The sequence below is a fragment of the Danio rerio genome, chromosome 4, assembly GCF_049306965.1.
Source record: "Danio rerio strain Tuebingen ecotype United States chromosome 4, GRCz12tu, whole genome shotgun sequence".
Classification (NCBI taxonomy): Eukaryota; Metazoa; Chordata; class Actinopteri; order Cypriniformes; family Danionidae; genus Danio; species Danio rerio.
In genome coordinates, this window is record NC_133179.1 from 61,767,984 (window position 1) to 61,787,333 (window position 19,350).

The following is a 19,350-nucleotide window of genomic DNA, read 5'->3' on the forward strand; positions in this document are numbered from 1 at the left end:
GGGTTTAGCAAATCGTGGGAGGTGCTGCTGGGTCAACTGGAAAGTCTACATGCATGGTGAAAACGAATGTGGGATGCTTTGATCGTTTGCTTTGTTGTGCAACCAATGCACTTCCAAAGCCCTTGCTTTACTGGGACTTTGCCATAGGCTATCCTGACACTCTAATTTCCCCCTGTCCATAAACTTGGTGACCTACTGCATCAATCAGTGTGCCTAGCACTGACAGGGCCAAAGCTCTGTAGTGCACGGCATACAAGTGGGAACATGGCTCTCCAGGTCCCCCCACCTTGGAGGAACATTGCTGGGACTCGAGGCGTACATATGCCCTGAGCCTGACTGCTGATCTGTGCTCGCTACGGTGGCACATATACTAAAATTGGATCGATACAGAGAAGATTAGCATGGCCCCTGCGAAAGGATGACACGCAAATCCGTGAAGCGCTCCATATTGCTTTTTTAGTGCGTGGGTAAAAGTATAGATATGAAAAAAGACAAAAGGCTTTTCACGTTTCCAAATGGTGCATGAGGATGGGTTTAGCAAATCGTGGGAGGTGCTGCTGGGTCAACTGGAAAGTCTACATGCATGGTGAAAACGAATGTGGGATGCTTTGATCATTTGTTTTGTTGTGCTAATGCACTTCCAAAGCCCTTGCTTTAGTGGGATTGCCATAGGCTATCGTGACACTCTAATTTCCCCCCGTCCATAAACTTGGTGACCTACTGCATCAATCAGTGTGCCTAACACTGACAGGGCCAAAGCTCTGTAGTGCACGGTATATAAGTGGGAACATGGCTCTTCGGGTCCCACCACCTTGAAGGAACATTGCTGGGACTCGAGGCGTACATATGCCCTGAGCCTGACCACTGGTCTGTGCTCGCTACGGTGGCACATATACTAAAATTGGATCGATACAGAGAAGATTAGCATGGCCCCTGCGAAAGGATGACACGCAAATCCGTGAAGCGCTCCATATTGCTGTTTTAGTGCGTGGGTAAAAGTACAGAAATGAAAAAGACAAAAGGCTTTTCACGATTCCAAATGGTGCATGAGGATGGATTTAGCAAATCGTGGGAGGTGCTGCTGGGTCAACTGGAAAGTCTACATGCATGGTGAAAACGAATGTGGGATGCTTTGATCGTTTGCTTTGTTGTGCAACCAATGCACTTCCAAAGCCCTTGCTTTACTGGGACTTTGCCATAGGCTATCCTGACACTCTAATTTCCTCCTGTCCATAAACTTGGTGACCTACTGCATCAATCAGTGTGCCTAGCACTGACAGGGCCAAAGCTCTGTAGTGCACGGCATACAAGTGGGAACATGGCTCTCCAGGTCCCCCCACCTTGGAGGAACATTGCTGGGACTCGAGGCGTACATATGCCGTGAGCCTGACCGCTGATCTGTGCTCGCTACGGTGGCACATATACTAAAATTGGATCGATACAGAGAAGATTAGCATGGCCCCTGCGAAAGGATGACACGCAAATCCGTGAAGCGCTCCATATTGCTTTTTTAGTGCGTGGGTAAAAGTATAGAAATGAAAAAAGACAAAAGGCTTTTCACGTTTCCAAATGGTGCATGAGGATGGGTTTAGCAAATCGTGGGAGGTGCTGCTGGGTCAACTGGAAAGTCTACATGCATGGTGAAAACGAATGTGGGATGCTTTGATCGTTTGCTTTGTTGTGCAACCAATGCACTTCCAAAGCCCTTGCTTTACTGGGACTTTGCCATAGGCTATCCTGACACTCTAATTTCCCCCTGTCCATAAACTTGGTGACCTACTGCATCAATCAGTGTGCCTAGCACTGACAGGGCCAAAGCTCTGTAGTGCACGGCATACAAGTGGGAACATGGCTCTCCAGGTCCCACCACCTTGGAGGAACATTGCTGGGACTCGAGGCGTACATATGCCCTGAGCCTGACTGCTGATCTGTGCTCGCTACGGTGGCACATATACTAAAATTGGATCGATACAGAGAAGATTAGCATGGCCCCTGCGAAAGGATGACACGCAAATCCGTGAAGCGCTCCATATTGCTTTTTTAGTGTGTGGGTAAAAGTATAGAAATGAAAAAAGACAAAAGGCTTTTCACGATTCCAAATGGTGCATGAGGATGGGTTTAGCAAATCGTGGGAGGTGCTGCTGGGTCAACTGGAAAGTCTACATGCATGGTGAAAACGAATGTGGGATGCTTTGATCATTTGTTTTGTTGTGCTAATGCACTTCCAAAGCCCTTGCTTTAGTGGGATTGCCATAGGCTATCGTGACACTCTAATTTCCCCCCGTCCATAAACTTGGTGACCTACTGCATCAATCAGTGTGCCTAACACTGACAGGGCCAAAGCTCTGTAGTGCACGGCATACAAGTGGGAACATGGCTCTTCGGGTCCCACCACCTTGAAGGAACATTGCTGGGACTCGAGGCGTACATATGCCCTGAGCCTGACCACTGGTCTGTGCTTGCTACGGTGGCACATATACTAAAATTGGATCGATACAGAGAAGATTAGCATGGCCCCTGCGAAAGGATGACACGCAAATCCGTGAAGCGCTCCATATTGCTGTTTTAGTGCGTGGGTAAAAGTACAGAAATGAAAAAGACAAAAGGCTTTTCACGATTCCAAATGGTGCATGAGGATGGATTTAGCAAATCGTGGGAGGTGCTGCTGGGTCAACTGGAAAGTCTACATGCATGGTGAAAACGAATGTGGGATGCTTTGATCGTTTGCTTTGTTGTGCAACCAATGCACTTCCAAAGCCCTTGCTTTACTGGGACTTTGCCATAGGCTATCCTGACACTCTAATTTCCCCCTGTCCATAAACTTGGTGACCTACTGCATCAATCAGTGTGCCTAGCACTGACAGGGCCAAAGCTCTGTAGTGCACGGCATACAAGTGGGAACATGGCTCTCCAGGTCCCCCCACCTTGGAGGAACATTGCTGGGACTCGAGGCGTACATATGCCCTGAGCCTGACTGCTGATCTGTGCTCGCTACGGTGGCACATATACTAAAATTGGATCGATACAGAGAAGATTAGCATGGCCCCTGCGAAAGGATGACACGCAAATCCGTGAAGCGCTCCATATTGCTTTTTTAGTGCGTGGGTAAAAGTATAGAAATGAAAAAAGACAAAAGGCTTTTCACGTTTCCAAATGGTGCATGAGGATGGGTTTAGCAAATCGTGGGAGGTGCTGCTGGGTCAACTGGAAAGTCTACATGCATGGTGAAAACGAATGTGGGATGCTTTGATCATTTGTTTTGTTGTGCTAATGCACTTCCAAAGCCCTTGCTTTAGTGGGATTGCCATAGGCTATCGTGACACTCTAATTTCCCCCCGTCCATAAACTTGGTGACCTACTGCATCAATCAGTGTGCCTAGCACTGACAGGGCCAAAGCTCTGTAGTTCACGGTATATAAGTGGGAACATGGCTCTTCGGGTCCCACCACCTTGAAGGAACATTGCTGGGACTCGAGGCGTACATATGCCCTGAGCCTGACCACTGGTCTGTGCTCGCTACGGTGGCACATATACTAAAATTGGATCGATACAGAGAAGATTAGCATGGCCCCTGCGAAAGGATGACACTCAAATCCGTGAAGCGCTCCATATTGCTGTTTTAGTGCGTGGGTAAAAGTACAGAAATGAAAAAAGACAAAAGGCTTTTCACGTTTCCAAATGGTGCATGAGGATGGGTTTAGCAAATCGTGGGAGGTGCTGCTGGGTCAACTGGAAAGTCTACATGCATGGTGAAAACGAATGTGGGATGCTTTGATCGTTTGTATTGTTGTGCAACCAATGCACTTCCAAAGCCCTTGCTTTACTGGGACTTTGCCATAGGCCATCCTGACACTCTAATTTCCCCCTGTCCATAAACTTGGTGACCTACTGCATCAATCAGTGTGCCTAGCACTGACAGGGCCAAAGCTCTGTAGTGCACGGCATACAAGTGGGAACATGGCTCTCCAGGTCCCACCACCTTGGAGGAACATTGCTGGGACTCGAGGCGTACATATGCCCTGAGCCTGACCACTGGTCTGTGCTCGCTACGGTGGCACATATACTAAAATTGGATCGATACAGAGAAGATTAGCATGGCCCCTGCGAAAGGATGACACGCAAATCCGTGAAGCGCTCCATATTGCTGTTTTAATGCGTGGGTAAAAGTACAGAAATGAAAAAGACAAAAGGCTTTTCACGATTCCAAATGGTGCATGAGGATGGGTTTAGCAAATCGTGGGAGGTGCTGCTGGGTCAACTGGAAAGTCTACATGCATGGTGAAAACGAATGTGGGATGCTTTGATCGTTTGCTTTGTTGTGCAACCAATGCACTTCCAAAGCCCTTGCTTTACTGGGACTTTGCCATAGGCTATCCTGACACTCTAATTTCCCCCTGTCCATAAACTTGGTGACCTACTGCATCAATCAGTGTGCCTAGCACTGACAGGGCCAAAGCTCTGTAGTGCACGGCATACAAGTGGGAACATGGCTCTCCAGGTCCCACCACCTTGGAGGAACATTGCTGGGACTCGAGGCGTACATATGCCCTGAGCCTGACTGCTGATCTGTGCTCGCTACGGTGGCACATATACTAAAATTGGATCGATACAGAGAAGATTAGCATGGCCCCTGCGAAAGGATGACACGCAAATCCGTGAAGCGCTCCATATTGCTTTTTTAGTGTGTGGGTAAAAGTATAGAAATGAAAAAAGACAAAAGGCTTTTCACGTTTCCAAATGGTGCATGAGGATGGGTTTAGCAAATCGTGGGAGGTGCTGCTGGGTCAACTGGAAAGTCTACATGCATGGTGAAAACGAATGTGGGATGCTTTGATCATTTGTTTTGTTGTGCTAATGCACTTCCAAAGCCCTTGCTTTAGTGGGATTGCCATAGGCTATCGTGACACTCTAATTTCCCCCCGTCCATAAACTTGGTGACCTACTGCATCAATCAGTGTGCCTAGCACTGACAGGGCCAAAGCTCTGTAGTTCACGGTATATAAGTGGGAACATGGCTCTTCGGGTCCCACCACCTTGAAGGAACATTGCTGGGACTCGAGGCGTACATATGCCCTGAGCCTGACCACTGGTCTGTGCTCGCTACGGTGGCACATATACTAAAATTGGATCGATACAGAGAAGATTAGCATGGCCCCTGCGAAAGGATGACACTCAAATCCGTGAAGCGCTCCATATTGCTGTTTTAGTGCGTGGGTAAAAGTACAGAAATGAAAAAAGACAAAAGGCTTTTCACGTTTCCAAATGGTGCATGAGGATGGGTTTAGCAAATCGTGGGAGGTGCTGCTGGGTCAACTGGAAAGTCTACATGCATGGTGAAAACGAATGTGGGATGCTTTGATCGTTTGTATTGTTGTGCAACCAATGCACTTCCAAAGCCCTTGCTTTACTGGGACTTTGCCATAGGCCATCCTGACACTCTAATTTCCCCCTGTCCATAAACTTGGTGACCTACTGCATCAATCAGTGTGCCTAGCACTGACAGGGCCAAAGCTCTGTAGTGCACGGCATACAAGTGGGAACATGGCTCTCCAGGTCCCACCACCTTGGAGGAACATTGCTGGGACTCGAGGCGTACATATGCCCTGAGCCTGACCACTGGTCTGTGCTCGCTACGGTGGCACATATACTAAAATTGGATCGATACAGAGAAGATTAGCATGGCCCCTGCGAAAGGATGACACGCAAATCCGTGAAGCGCTCCATATTGCTGTTTTAATGCGTGGGTAAAAGTACAGAAATGAAAAAGACAAAAGGCTTTTCACGATTCCAAATGGTGCATGAGGATGGGTTTAGCAAATCGTGGGAGGTGCTGCTGGGTCAACTGGAAAGTCTACATGCATGGTGAAAACGAATGTGGGATGCTTTGATCGTTTGCTTTGTTGTGCAACCAATGCACTTCCAAAGCCCTTGCTTTACTGGGACTTTGCCATAGGCTATCCTGACACTCTAATTTCCCCCTGTCCATAAACTTGGTGACCTACTGCATCAATCAGTGTGCCTAGCACTGACAGGGCCAAAGCTCTGTAGTGCACGGCATACAAGTGGGAACATGGCTCTCCAGGTCCCACCACCTTGGAGGAACATTGCTGGGACTCGAGGCGTACATATGCCCTGAGCCTGACTGCTGATCTGTGCTCGCTACGGTGGCACATATACTAAAATTGGATCGATACAGAGAAGATTAGCATGGCCCCTGCGAAAGGATGACACGCAAATCCGTGAAGCGCTCCATATTGCTTTTTTAGTGTGTGGGTAAAAGTATAGAAATGAAAAAAGACAAAAGGCTTTTCACGATTCCAAATGGTGCATGAGGATGGATTTAGCAAATCGTGGGAGGTGCTGCTGGGTCAACTGGAAAGTCTACATGCATGGTGAAAACGAATGTGGGATGCTTTGATCATTTGTTTTGTTGTGCTAATGCACTTCCAAAGCCCTTGCTTTAGTGGGATTGCCATAGGCTATCGTGACACTCTAATTTCCCCCCGTCCATAAACTTGGTGACCTACTGCATCAATCAGTGTGCCTAACACTGACAGGGCCAAAGCTCTGTAGTGCACGGCATACAAGTGGGAACATGGCTCTTCGGGTCCCACCACCTTGAAGGAACATTGCTGGGACTCGAGGCGTACATATGCCCTGAGCCTGACCACTGGTCTGTGCTTGCTACGGTGGCACATGTACTAAAATTGGATCGATACAGGGAAGATTAGCATGGCCCCTGCGAAAGGATGACATGCAAATCCGTGAAGCGCTCCATATTGCTGTTTTAGTGCGTGGGTAAAAGTACAGAAATGAAAAAGACAAAAGGCTTTTCACGATTCCAAATGGTGCATGAGGATGGGTTTAGCAAATCGTGGGAGGTGCTGCTGGGTCAACTGGAAAGTCTACATGCATGGTGAAAACGAATGTGGGATGCTTCGATCGTTTGTTTTGTTGTGCTAATGCACTTCCAAAGCCCTTGCTTTAGTGGGACTTTGCCATAGGCTATCCTGACACTCTAATTTCCCCCTGTCCATAAACTTGGTGACCTACTGCATCAATCAGTGTGCGTAGCACTGACAGGGCCAAAGCTCTGTAGTGCACGGCATACAAGTGGGAACATGGCTCTTCGGGTCCCACCACCTTGAAGGAACATTGCTGGGACTCGAGGCGTACATATGCCCTGAGCCTGACCACTAGTCTGTGCTCGCTACGGTGGCACATATACTAAAATTGGATCGATACAGAGAAGATTAGCATGGCCCCTGCGAAAGGATGACACGCAAATCCGTGAAGCGCTCCATATTGCTGTTTTAGTGCGTGGGTAAAAGTACAGAAATGAAAAAAGACAAAAGGCTTTTCACGATTCCAAATGGTGCATGAGGATGGGTTTAGCAAATCGTGGGAGGTGCTGCTGGGTCAACTGGAAAGTCTACATGCATGGTGAAAACGAATGTGGGATGCTTTGATCGTTTGTATTGTTGTGCAACCAATGCACTTCCAAAGCCCTTGCTTTACTGGGACTTTGCCATAGGCCATCCTGACACTCTAATTTCCCCCTGTCCATAAACTTGGTGACCTACTGCATCAATCAGTGTGCCTAGCACTGACAGGGCCAAAGCTCTGTAGTGCACGGCATACAAGTGGGAACATGGCTCTCCAGGTCCCACCACCTTGGAGGAACATTGCTGGGACTCGAGGCGTACATATGCCCTGAGCCTGACCACTGGTCTGTGCTCGCTACGGTGGCACATATACTAAAATTGGATCGATACAGAGAAGATTAGCATGGCCCCTGCGAAAGGATGACACGCAAATCCGTGAAGCGCTCCATATTGCTGTTTTAATGCGTGGGTAAAAGTACAGAAATGAAAAAGACAAAAGGCTTTTCACGATTCCAAATGGTGCATGAGGATGGGTTTAGCAAATCGTGGGAGGTGCTGCTGGGTCAACTGGAAAGTCTACATGCATGGTGAAAACGAATGTGGGATGCTTTGATCGTTTGCTTTGTTGTGCAACCAATGCACTTCCAAAGCCCTTGCTTTACTGGGACTTTGCCATAGGCTATCCTGACACTCTAATTTCCCCCTGTCCATAAACTTGGTGACCTACTGCATCAATCAGTGTGCCTAGCACTGACAGGGCCAAAGCTCTGTAGTGCACGGCATACAAGTGGGAACATGGCTCTCCAGGTCCCCCCACCTTGGAGGAACATTGCTGGGACTCGAGGCGTACATATGCCCTGAGCCTGACTGCTGATCTGTGCTCGCTACGGTGGCACATATACTAAAATTGGATCGATACAGAGAAGATTAGCATGGCCCCTGCGAAAGGATGACACGCAAATCCGTGAAGCGCTCCATATTGCTTTTTTAGTGCGTGGGTAAAAGTATAGATATGAAAAAAGACAAAAGGCTTTTCACGTTTCCAAATGGTGCATGAGGATGGGTTTAGCAAATCGTGGGAGGTGCTGCTGGGTCAACTGGAAAGTCTACATGCATGGTGAAAACGAATGTGGGATGCTTTGATCATTTGTTTTGTTGTGCTAATGCACTTCCAAAGCCCTTGCTTTAGTGGGATTGCCATAGGCTATCGTGACACTCTAATTTCCCCCCGTCCATAAACTTGGTGACCTACTGCATCAATCAGTGTGCCTAACACTGACAGGGCCAAAGCTCTGTAGTGCACGGTATATAAGTGGGAACATGGCTCTTCGGGTCCCACCACCTTGAAGGAACATTGCTGGGACTCGAGGCGTACATATGCCCTGAGCCTGACCACTGGTCTGTGCTCGCTACGGTGGCACATATACTAAAATTGGATCGATACAGAGAAGATTAGCATGGCCCCTGCGAAAGGATGACACGCAAATCCGTGAAGCGCTCCATATTGCTGTTTTAGTGCGTGGGTAAAAGTACAGAAATGAAAAAGACAAAAGGCTTTTCACGATTCCAAATGGTGCATGAGGATGGATTTAGCAAATCGTGGGAGGTGCTGCTGGGTCAACTGGAAAGTCTACATGCATGGTGAAAACGAATGTGGGATGCTTTGATCGTTTGCTTTGTTGTGCAACCAATGCACTTCCAAAGCCCTTGCTTTACTGGGACTTTGCCATAGGCTATCCTGACACTCTAATTTCCTCCTGTCCATAAACTTGGTGACCTACTGCATCAATCAGTGTGCCTAGCACTGACAGGGCCAAAGCTCTGTAGTGCACGGCATACAAGTGGGAACATGGCTCTCCAGGTCCCCCCACCTTGGAGGAACATTGCTGGGACTCGAGGCGTACATATGCCGTGAGCCTGACCGCTGATCTGTGCTCGCTACGGTGGCACATATACTAAAATTGGATCGATACAGAGAAGATTAGCATGGCCCCTGCGAAAGGATGACACGCAAATCCGTGAAGCGCTCCATATTGCTTTTTTAGTGCGTGGGTAAAAGTATAGAAATGAAAAAAGACAAAAGGCTTTTCACGTTTCCAAATGGTGCATGAGGATGGGTTTAGCAAATCGTGGGAGGTGCTGCTGGGTCAACTGGAAAGTCTACATGCATGGTGAAAACGAATGTGGGATGCTTTGATCGTTTGCTTTGTTGTGCAACCAATGCACTTCCAAAGCCCTTGCTTTACTGGGACTTTGCCATAGGCTATCCTGACACTCTAATTTCCCCCTGTCCATAAACTTGGTGACCTACTGCATCAATCAGTGTGCCTAGCACTGACAGGGCCAAAGCTCTGTAGTGCACGGCATACAAGTGGGAACATGGCTCTCCAGGTCCCACCACCTTGGAGGAACATTGCTGGGACTCGAGGCGTACATATGCCCTGAGCCTGACTGCTGATCTGTGCTCGCTACGGTGGCACATATACTAAAATTGGATCGATACAGAGAAGATTAGCATGGCCCCTGCGAAAGGATGACACGCAAATCCGTGAAGCGCTCCATATTGCTTTTTTAGTGTGTGGGTAAAAGTATAGAAATGAAAAAAGACAAAAGGCTTTTCACGATTCCAAATGGTGCATGAGGATGGGTTTAGCAAATCGTGGGAGGTGCTGCTGGGTCAACTGGAAAGTCTACATGCATGGTGAAAACGAATGTGGGATGCTTTGATCATTTGTTTTGTTGTGCTAATGCACTTCCAAAGCCCTTGCTTTAGTGGGATTGCCATAGGCTATCGTGACACTCTAATTTCCCCCCGTCCATAAACTTGGTGACCTACTGCATCAATCAGTGTGCCTAACACTGACAGGGCCAAAGCTCTGTAGTGCACGGCATACAAGTGGGAACATGGCTCTTCGGGTCCCACCACCTTGAAGGAACATTGCTGGGACTCGAGGCGTACATATGCCCTGAGCCTGACCACTGGTCTGTGCTTGCTACGGTGGCACATATACTAAAATTGGATCGATACAGAGAAGATTAGCATGGCCCCTGCGAAAGGATGACACGCAAATCCGTGAAGCGCTCCATATTGCTGTTTTAGTGCGTGGGTAAAAGTACAGAAATGAAAAAGACAAAAGGCTTTTCACGATTCCAAATGGTGCATGAGGATGGATTTAGCAAATCGTGGGAGGTGCTGCTGGGTCAACTGGAAAGTCTACATGCATGGTGAAAACGAATGTGGGATGCTTTGATCGTTTGCTTTGTTGTGCAACCAATGCACTTCCAAAGCCCTTGCTTTACTGGGACTTTGCCATAGGCTATCCTGACACTCTAATTTCCCCCTGTCCATAAACTTGGTGACCTACTGCATCAATCAGTGTGCCTAGCACTGACAGGGCCAAAGCTCTGTAGTGCACGGCATACAAGTGGGAACATGGCTCTCCAGGTCCCCCCACCTTGGAGGAACATTGCTGGGACTCGAGGCGTACATATGCCCTGAGCCTGACTGCTGATCTGTGCTCGCTACGGTGGCACATATACTAAAATTGGATCGATACAGAGAAGATTAGCATGGCCCCTGCGAAAGGATGACACGCAAATCCGTGAAGCGCTCCATATTGCTTTTTTAGTGCGTGGGTAAAAGTATAGAAATGAAAAAAGACAAAAGGCTTTTCACGTTTCCAAATGGTGCATGAGGATGGGTTTAGCAAATCGTGGGAGGTGCTGCTGGGTCAACTGGAAAGTCTACATGCATGGTGAAAACGAATGTGGGATGCTTTGATCATTTGTTTTGTTGTGCTAATGCACTTCCAAAGCCCTTGCTTTAGTGGGATTGCCATAGGCTATCGTGACACTCTAATTTCCCCCCGTCCATAAACTTGGTGACCTACTGCATCAATCAGTGTGCCTAGCACTGACAGGGCCAAAGCTCTGTAGTTCACGGTATATAAGTGGGAACATGGCTCTTCGGGTCCCACCACCTTGAAGGAACATTGCTGGGACTCGAGGCGTACATATGCCCTGAGCCTGACCACTGGTCTGTGCTCGCTACGGTGGCACATATACTAAAATTGGATCGATACAGAGAAGATTAGCATGGCCCCTGCGAAAGGATGACACTCAAATCCGTGAAGCGCTCCATATTGCTGTTTTAGTGCGTGGGTAAAAGTACAGAAATGAAAAAAGACAAAAGGCTTTTCACGTTTCCAAATGGTGCATGAGGATGGGTTTAGCAAATCGTGGGAGGTGCTGCTGGGTCAACTGGAAAGTCTACATGCATGGTGAAAACGAATGTGGGATGCTTTGATCGTTTGCTTTGTTGTGCAACCAATGCACTTCCAAAGCCCTTGCTTTACTGGGACTTTGCCATAGGCTATCCTGACACTCTAATTTCCCCCTGTCCATAAACTTGGTGACCTACTGCATCAATCAGTGTGCCTAGCACTGACAGGGCCAAAGCTCTGTAGTGCACGGCATACAAGTGGGAACATGGCTCTCCAGGTCCCACCACCTTGGAGGAACATTGCTGGGACTCGAGGCGTACATATGCCCTGAGCCTGACTGCTGATCTGTGCTCGCTACGGTGGCACATATACTAAAATTGGATCGATACAGAGAAGATTAGCATGGCCCCTGCGAAAGGATGACACGCAAATCCGTGAAGCGCTCCATATTGCTTTTTTAGTGCGTGGGTAAAAGTACAGAAATGAAAAAAGACAAAAGGCTTTTCACGTTTCCAAATGGTGCATGACGATGGGTTTAGCAAATCGTGGGAGGTGCTGCTGGGTCAACTGGAAAGTCTACATGCATGGTGACAACGAATGTGGGATGCTTTGATCATTTGTTTTGTTGTGCTAATGCACTTCCAAAGCCCTTGCTTTAGTGGGATTGCCATAGGCTATCCTGACACTCTAATTTCCCCCCACGTCCATAAACTTGGTGACCTACTGCATCAATCAGTGTGCCTAGCACTGACAGGGCCAAAGCTCTGTAGTGCACGGCATACAAGTGGGAACATGGCTCTCCAGGTCCCACCACCTTGGAGGAACATTGCTGGGACTCGAGGCGTACATATGCCCTGAGCCTGAGTGCTCACTACGGTGGCACATATACTAAAATTGGATTGATACAGAGAAGATTAGCATGGTCCCTGCGAAAGGATGACACGCAAATCCGTTAAGCGATCCATATTGCTGTTTTAGTGCATGGGTAAAAGTACAGAAATGAAAAAAGACAAAAGGCTTTTCACGATTCCAAATGGTGCATGAGGATGGGTTTAGCAAATCGTGGGAGGTGCTGCTGGGTCAACTGGAAAGTCTACATGCATGGTGAAAACGAATGTGGGATGCTTTGATCGTTTGTTTTGTTGTGCTAATGCACTTCCAAAGCCCTTGCTTTAGTGGGACTTTGCCATAGGCTATCCTGACACTCTAATTTCCCCCTGTCCATAAACTTGGTGACCTACTGCATCAATCAGTGTGCCTAGCACTGACAGGGCCAAAGCTCTGTAGTGCACGGCATACAAGTGGGAACATGGCTCTCCGGTTCCCACCACCCTGGAGGAACATTGCTGGGACTCGAGGCGTACATATGCCCTGAGCCTGACCCCTGGTCTGTGCTCGCTACGGTGGCACATATACTAAAATTGGATCGATACAGAGAAGATTAGCATGGCCCCTGCGAAAGGATGACACGCAAATCCGTGAAGCACTCCATTTTGCTTTTTTAGTGCGTGGGTAAAAGTACAGAAATGAAAAAAGACAAAAGGCTTTTCACGATTCCAAATGGTGCATGAGGATGGGTTTAGCAAATCGTGGGAGGTGCTGCTGGGTCAACTGGAAAGTCTACATGCATGGTGAAAACGAATGTGGGATGCTTTGATCGTTTGTTTTGTTGTGCTAATGCACTTCCAAAGCCCTTGCTTTAGTGGGACTTTGCCATAGGCTATCCTGACACTCTAATTTCCCCCTGTCCATAAACTTGGTGACCTACTGCATCAATCAGTGTGCCTAGCACTGACAGGGCCAAAGCTCTGTAGTGCACGGCATACAAGTGGGAACATGGCTCTCCGGTTCCCACCACCCTGGAGGAACATTGCTGGGACTCGAGGCGTACATATGCCCTGAGCCTGACCCCTGGTCTGTGCTCGCTACGGTGGCACATATACTAAAATTGGATCGATACAGAGACGATTAGCATGGCCCCTGCGAAAGGATGACACGCAAATCCGTGAAGCACTCCATTTTGCTTTTTTAGTGCGTGGGTAAAAGTACAGAAATGAAAAAAGACAAAAGGCTTTTCACGATTCCAAATGGTGCATGAGGATGGATTTAGCAAATCGTGGGAGGTGCTGCTGGGTCAACTGGAAAGTCTACATGCATGGTGAAAACGAATGTGGGATGCTCTGATCGTTTGTTTTGTTGTGCTAATGCACTTCCAAAGCCCTTGCTTTAGTGGGACTTTGCCATAGGCTATCCTGACACTCTAATTTCCCCCCGTCCATAAACTTGGTGACCTACTGCATCAATCAGTGTGCCTAGCACTGACAGGGCCAAAGCTCTGTAAAGCACGGGATACAAGTGGGAACATGGCTCTAGGATAGAAAGGAGAAAAGACAAAAGGTTTTTTACGATTCCAAATGGTGCATGAGCAGGGTTTTAGCTGTTGGGATAGTTTACAGTTTAACCCAAAGAATGACCAGTCTGATAGATGAAGAAGAGCTAGAGTCAGAGATTCAAATAAATAAATAAATCAAGTTTACCTAAGATAGTTTGCAGTTTCATCATCAGAAGCCAGCTTCAACACTCGCAATAAGTTCCTAGGCTGCTCTGCTTACAATCACCAATCAATGACAATTATACTCTGACATAATGTCATTTCCAACTGAACACTGTGATTATCAGTTGTCATGGAACAGGCAGATAGCAGCTCATAGCTGATATCTAATGAGAGAGAAAGAGAGTTTTGAGCAATCCAGAACTGTTAATGTATGTTTACTCAATTTAAACATACATTAAACATAACATTAACTTCAATAACATAATTTTATTGTAATCTTTTACTCAAGCCCGTCCTAAAACATATAAAACAGAGTTGACATGCTTTTTCAAAGTAATGCTGTTACAGTCAACAACAGTTTTAGATCTTTCAGGGGTTAACTGCATCCATCAAAGTATTATTTGAACCCCCATTTATGTTACTTATATATTACTAAAAATATTTAAATCCAACCATAAAGTTGCTTGTTTGCACAGACTTACATGGCACATTTTTTATACAGACATGTCTCTGTTACTTTTACAGCCAAAAGTCAAAAGTCATGGTGAGGGCTAAACCAAGATAACAGTGCACTCACACAGAATCTCATCTTCTAAGACAAAACATACGCTATTCTTTACTCCCATAATGTTACTGTCAGTTTCTGTGCTTGTGCTTTTTGCTACTAGACACTTAATATTTAGATTTTAGCTTTTCATTGACAATTAATTACCAAAGGCATTTTTTTTTCTAAAATCGGTTCTAAAATCATTTTAAACCTGAGAGCTTAGCTGAGCCATTTACTGCATTCTGCTCTCATCTGTTTCTTTTTATATCAGAGTTTAAGAGTTTCCAAGATGTGGAAACTGTCCAGATCGGTCCAATCCAGTTAGGGTCATATTTTTTTTCGGGATTGCTCCTGGTGCATCATTGATCAATCAACCTCGCCCTAATATTTCTAGGTTTCTTGTCTGACTTTTGTGGCCACTACTATCTAATGGATACCGATTAAGATGTTATTTAAGAATTTATTTATTTATTTAACTATTTCTTTCCCTAATAATCTGACCTACTCTATTCTTAGGATTCGGGCCCTTTTGTCTGTGAAACAGCAAGATAGCAGTGGTGGAACTAATTACAATCTCGGGTTAATTTAGTCCACTACTAAATAAAAACCAGTCCAAGTTTTATCCCCGAGAATGTCCTAAAAGCCTCTTACACACCCGTCACTGAGTACTTAACTCTGGGTGGAGGAGGTACACCCCTCAACTGCTGTTATACTTATTACTATCGTTATAGGTGTACCGCAAAATGCACCAGCTCACAAGGGCATTCCACACAAATCTACCACAAAATTTTGCCTTTCATTCACGTCTGAATGAGAACCCAACAGCGTTCCGTTACTACCCACTACTCCACAGACCATCCCTAGTCTATAATTTTTTTAATCTTTCTACATTTCTTTTTGTTGATTGATCAATGGTGTCACCAGTAAACAAGTGCCACGCGTCCTCCACCAAAACTGTAGGGATAGTATACAGTTTAACCCAAAGAATGACCAGTCAGGTATAAAAAAAAGAGCCAGAGTCAGAGATTTAAATAAATAAATCAAGTTTACAGAAGATAGTTTGCAGTTTCATCAGCTGAAACCAGCTTCAACTCTCGCAATGAGTTCCTAGGCCGCTCTGCTTACAATCACCAATCAATAACAATTATACTCTCACATAACGTCATTAACTGCGTCATACATATAGGTGTTCTAGCCTGATTGGTTAAAACACAGATAGACTAGGAGAATTTCCACGTGGGGTTTGTGCGTATATTCTGAACAATATCTTAAAGGTGCTGTAGGTGATCTGTCAAAATGCTAACCGCTTAGCATATTATCTTTGGACGGCGGCGAGGGACTGTGATTTAAAGCTACACCCCCTGAAATCGCGAACGCGCGCACCGCGTCACAACAGCAGACAGACAACCCCACTAGTTCATGTCATTTGCCAGTTAGTTAGTGCCAGCGCCATGCAGGAATTACATTTATTACTTAACCACACTTACATGCTATTTCAGAGTGAATATTCAGAGTAGCGATAAACAGTATAGGAAGGCTGTCATTGTTCAAAAATGACCAAACGTAAATATAAAAGCAACTTCAGCTCAATAAAGCAGGTTAGGCTGAAAAGCGCTATTTGCTGATGTTTTGTTGTTGAACGAAATATAAATATTTCTATAAATCATTATCAATGCTGTAAAATGACCTTATGAAACTGAAAATAATCACATCAATATTTCACCGCGAGATTTCAGTGGCTGAACAACACGTCTGTGCATATAAGTCATTCATAACACAACACAATCTAACATCAGCTTAGCCTGACTAAAATAGTTTTAAAACTGAACATTACCTCTCTAATAGTAATATTTCCGCCATGGTGTTGTCCTTCCTTCAGCGTGCTAAAGCAACACCAATATTGATTCAGGTTTTTAAAAGTTTTAATTCAGCATTTGATTTCTCCCGGTCCGTCTTGGGACCGCGCACGGTCGCTTATACAGACGGGCACACGCTAATGGCTTATGCGTGATTTGCATGATATGCGTGAACAGATGCACAGAAGTCCGAATCTACATCTGCTGACAGACAGCCTGACCTGCTTATCGGAATTATGGAAGATGACAGTCCGACTCTATTTAATTGGATGAACATTTTTTAGTTTTATGCTTTACCCAGAATATAAAAATACATATAAACACATTTAGATCATTTTCTGTAATCATTACTATTGGACTGTGAAGAGACTTTTAACCAGAACAAAAATTAGTGATTGTCTTCAGAAATTCAGTTTCTGAAGATAATCACCTACTGCACGTTTAAGCATAAACGTCAGACATCCCTTAGACTGATTAAAGCTGACTCCAGACCCGTGAAACGGATCAACAATCAAATAGAACACACACACTTAAAGTATAATCTGTTACTTATTCAAGGCTGAGTGTACTCTCAGCCATCTTTATGAAAACTGGTTAATAATTAGTATAGTCTACATTCAGGCAGTTATATTCTTATCATAGTCATAGTCTATCTTGAATAAAAAGTAGAATTATTTTAAAAGAATTAACCGTAAAAACAGCAAAATCACTTTAGACATTTTAGACAGTATTAACTCATAGAAATAACAATAGAAACAGTTGATTCCAGTCCTCAGCCCTCAGTTCCACTTAAAGGGTCACGAAACACCAAAACACATTTTTTGAGCTGTTGACAGTCGTATATGTGTCCCACACTGCTAAAAACACTATTAGGACACTTATATTTCACTAAAAAGTGTAAATTGGTTGTTTTTGCGTTATTTCAAGCAAATTCGTACTTCCGGTTTGAAACGAATTTTTGAAGCTGCGTCACGGTCATGACATAATAGCGTGTATTCCAGTGTGCAGACTGGGCGTCTGTGCCAGAGTAAGTCTTATTACGTCTTACAGTGTGTTGCATTAATGCATGAGTAAGGCTTGGTTCAAACCAATCAGCGCGCTCTATTGTGCAACTTCATTAATATTCATTACTGTCAGAGTGTAGACGACAAAGACGCCACGTTGTGTTGGCAAAACAAGCGTGAAGTGTTGCTTTTATAGTTTGCTGCAGTTAAGTTTCATTTTCATTTTCTCTCTGTGAGAGCGCAGACTCGTGTGGATTAAGTGTACGCGACGCGCGACAACAATAACTTACGTGTCTAAGGAGGATTATTGTTTACCTGAGAGCTGTTCTGATCTGCTAACGCTGAGATCCGGAGTAGCAGTCGATTCTGTTCCCTTCTGGAATTCCAGTTCCCCCTCCACGAAGCGTATCCGCTAACAGCGTATGCGGACACAGCCGGATTTGCGGGCACCGGATTCGCTTGTAACGTTAGTCTCCTCTAAATAAAGACGCAGCTCTAGTTGCTGGTGATTGTCCTGTCTCTACAGATTTGGTAAGTGAGCGACCAGCGCTCTTTGTTTATTCAGTTCGTATTTTATTCGTATCAAACAAACTATTGCACCGAGTGTAAACAAGTTTGCACTAACAGTTACAACCAAACTATAACCTCGTGTTGGATTGTGTGACCGGAATAACACACGCGGTTTTCTGACGCTACCTGCCGTGTGCATCTAAGTTTCCGGGAAATGCAGAGTTTTTTTTTCTCTCATTCGCCGTGCGGTATCAAACATTGCATGACGAATACAAATATCTCGTTTGTCGCGAGGGACATGAATGAATTCCCTGAATGAAAGAGCCAAACTGCAGTTAAAGTCCACCATTTAATAATTTGGCAAATAATTCGACTACAGATGTCCATGTAAACACAGTCACATTGTCCGCTGTGGGTGTGTGTTTTGACTCTGAAATTCAGCGCGCCCAAATAGACACTCCCACACCAAGCCTCTTTTCTTCCTCCGACACTCCCACCTAAACAGAGCTGGACACGCCCACTTTTCTGACTTTTTCCAAAGTAGAGGTGTGAAAACACCCTGCTGAAACGAGGGGGTTTCATGGCCCTTCAAGGTCTCTGTGACCTCTGACCTAGTTTGGTGGATTCTGATAATAGTTATAAAGAGACAGGCAAATGTACTGAACATTCTTATATTAAGCAATGTGTTACCTTATTCATTAATTAAAATAATTTCAGTTAAATACTCATTCAAATGATGAAATAATTATATTTAATAAAAAAAAATAATGAGAAACAAGATGATGAGAAAAGGATAAACGTTGGTCCATGATAAGACGGATTGGAAAGCAGAAATCTGAATCCTTCAGCAGGAGAACATGTGTTTCAGGATTGGAGGTTCAGTGGTAGAATTCTCCCCTGCCAGGCGGGAAACCCAGGTCCGATTCCCGGCCAATGCAGTTGCTCGTTTGTGTTGCTACTCTTCCAGCTGGAAGTAACAGCCTTGTGGCAGCCACACAACACAAAGCCAAGAAACAACATTGGTCAGTATTGGTGGTTCAGTGGTAGAATTCTCGCCTGCCATGCAGGAGGCCTGTGTCTGATTCCCGACCAATGCAATTCTTGTTTTGTGTTGCTACTCTTCCAGCTGGAAGGCTAACAGCCTTGCAGCAATCACACCCCACTAGGGCAGTAGCATAACCATATCAACATTGGTGATTTTGGTAGAAATCTTGCCTGCCATGTGGGAGACCTGGGTTCGATTCCCTGCTAATGCAATTGCTGTTTTGTGT

The 19,350-nt window shown here is 45.6% G+C and overlaps 1 long non-coding RNA gene and 26 other non-coding genes across 27 annotated transcripts in view; 26 read left to right on the forward strand and 1 right to left on the reverse strand.

Annotated features, from left to right (window-relative positions):
* Positions 1-19,350, reverse strand: part of LOC141381913 (uncharacterized) — a 560,761-nt gene that overhangs the window by 420,260 nt on the left and 121,151 nt on the right. The window lies entirely within an intron of this gene.
* On the forward strand, positions 347-453 carry LOC137494877 (U6 spliceosomal RNA). The gene has a single exon (XR_011014821.2). It is a non-coding gene; the product is annotated as a U6 spliceosomal RNA (small nuclear RNA).
* LOC137494676 (U6 spliceosomal RNA) lies at positions 872-978 on the forward strand. Its single transcript, XR_011014622.1, has one exon. It is a non-coding gene; the product is annotated as a U6 spliceosomal RNA (small nuclear RNA).
* LOC137494577 (U6 spliceosomal RNA) lies at positions 1,401-1,507 on the forward strand. The gene has a single exon (XR_011014523.1). It is a non-coding gene; the product is annotated as a U6 spliceosomal RNA (small nuclear RNA).
* LOC137494576 (U6 spliceosomal RNA) lies at positions 1,931-2,037 on the forward strand. The gene has a single exon (XR_011014522.1). It is a non-coding gene; the product is annotated as a U6 spliceosomal RNA (small nuclear RNA).
* On the forward strand, positions 2,456-2,562 carry LOC137494674 (U6 spliceosomal RNA). Its single transcript, XR_011014620.2, has one exon. It is a non-coding gene; the product is annotated as a U6 spliceosomal RNA (small nuclear RNA).
* On the forward strand, positions 2,985-3,091 carry LOC137494575 (U6 spliceosomal RNA). The gene has a single exon (XR_011014521.1). It is a non-coding gene; the product is annotated as a U6 spliceosomal RNA (small nuclear RNA).
* Positions 3,510-3,616, forward strand: LOC137494843 (U6 spliceosomal RNA). Its single transcript, XR_011014787.2, has one exon. It is a non-coding gene; the product is annotated as a U6 spliceosomal RNA (small nuclear RNA).
* On the forward strand, positions 4,040-4,146 carry LOC137494574 (U6 spliceosomal RNA). The gene has a single exon (XR_011014520.1). It is a non-coding gene; the product is annotated as a U6 spliceosomal RNA (small nuclear RNA).
* Positions 4,569-4,675, forward strand: LOC137494673 (U6 spliceosomal RNA). The gene has a single exon (XR_011014619.1). It is a non-coding gene; the product is annotated as a U6 spliceosomal RNA (small nuclear RNA).
* On the forward strand, positions 5,094-5,200 carry LOC137494672 (U6 spliceosomal RNA). The gene has a single exon (XR_011014618.2). It is a non-coding gene; the product is annotated as a U6 spliceosomal RNA (small nuclear RNA).
* On the forward strand, positions 5,624-5,730 carry LOC137494573 (U6 spliceosomal RNA). The gene has a single exon (XR_011014519.1). It is a non-coding gene; the product is annotated as a U6 spliceosomal RNA (small nuclear RNA).
* On the forward strand, positions 6,153-6,259 carry LOC137494671 (U6 spliceosomal RNA). The gene has a single exon (XR_011014617.1). It is a non-coding gene; the product is annotated as a U6 spliceosomal RNA (small nuclear RNA).
* On the forward strand, positions 6,678-6,784 carry LOC137494572 (U6 spliceosomal RNA). Its single transcript, XR_011014518.2, has one exon. It is a non-coding gene; the product is annotated as a U6 spliceosomal RNA (small nuclear RNA).
* Positions 7,204-7,310, forward strand: LOC137494571 (U6 spliceosomal RNA). The gene has a single exon (XR_011014517.1). It is a non-coding gene; the product is annotated as a U6 spliceosomal RNA (small nuclear RNA).
* LOC137494670 (U6 spliceosomal RNA) lies at positions 7,734-7,840 on the forward strand. The gene has a single exon (XR_011014616.1). It is a non-coding gene; the product is annotated as a U6 spliceosomal RNA (small nuclear RNA).
* LOC137494570 (U6 spliceosomal RNA) lies at positions 8,263-8,369 on the forward strand. Its single transcript, XR_011014516.1, has one exon. It is a non-coding gene; the product is annotated as a U6 spliceosomal RNA (small nuclear RNA).
* Positions 8,788-8,894, forward strand: LOC137494568 (U6 spliceosomal RNA). The gene has a single exon (XR_011014514.1). It is a non-coding gene; the product is annotated as a U6 spliceosomal RNA (small nuclear RNA).
* Positions 9,317-9,423, forward strand: LOC137495050 (U6 spliceosomal RNA). Its single transcript, XR_011014994.2, has one exon. It is a non-coding gene; the product is annotated as a U6 spliceosomal RNA (small nuclear RNA).
* On the forward strand, positions 9,847-9,953 carry LOC137494668 (U6 spliceosomal RNA). The gene has a single exon (XR_011014614.1). It is a non-coding gene; the product is annotated as a U6 spliceosomal RNA (small nuclear RNA).
* LOC137494667 (U6 spliceosomal RNA) lies at positions 10,372-10,478 on the forward strand. Its single transcript, XR_011014613.2, has one exon. It is a non-coding gene; the product is annotated as a U6 spliceosomal RNA (small nuclear RNA).
* Positions 10,901-11,007, forward strand: LOC137494567 (U6 spliceosomal RNA). The gene has a single exon (XR_011014513.1). It is a non-coding gene; the product is annotated as a U6 spliceosomal RNA (small nuclear RNA).
* Positions 11,426-11,532, forward strand: LOC137494666 (U6 spliceosomal RNA). Its single transcript, XR_011014612.2, has one exon. It is a non-coding gene; the product is annotated as a U6 spliceosomal RNA (small nuclear RNA).
* On the forward strand, positions 11,956-12,062 carry LOC137494566 (U6 spliceosomal RNA). Its single transcript, XR_011014512.1, has one exon. It is a non-coding gene; the product is annotated as a U6 spliceosomal RNA (small nuclear RNA).
* On the forward strand, positions 12,473-12,579 carry LOC137495056 (U6 spliceosomal RNA). The gene has a single exon (XR_011015000.1). It is a non-coding gene; the product is annotated as a U6 spliceosomal RNA (small nuclear RNA).
* LOC137494889 (U6 spliceosomal RNA) lies at positions 13,000-13,106 on the forward strand. The gene has a single exon (XR_011014833.1). It is a non-coding gene; the product is annotated as a U6 spliceosomal RNA (small nuclear RNA).
* LOC137495009 (U6 spliceosomal RNA) lies at positions 13,527-13,633 on the forward strand. Its single transcript, XR_011014953.1, has one exon. It is a non-coding gene; the product is annotated as a U6 spliceosomal RNA (small nuclear RNA).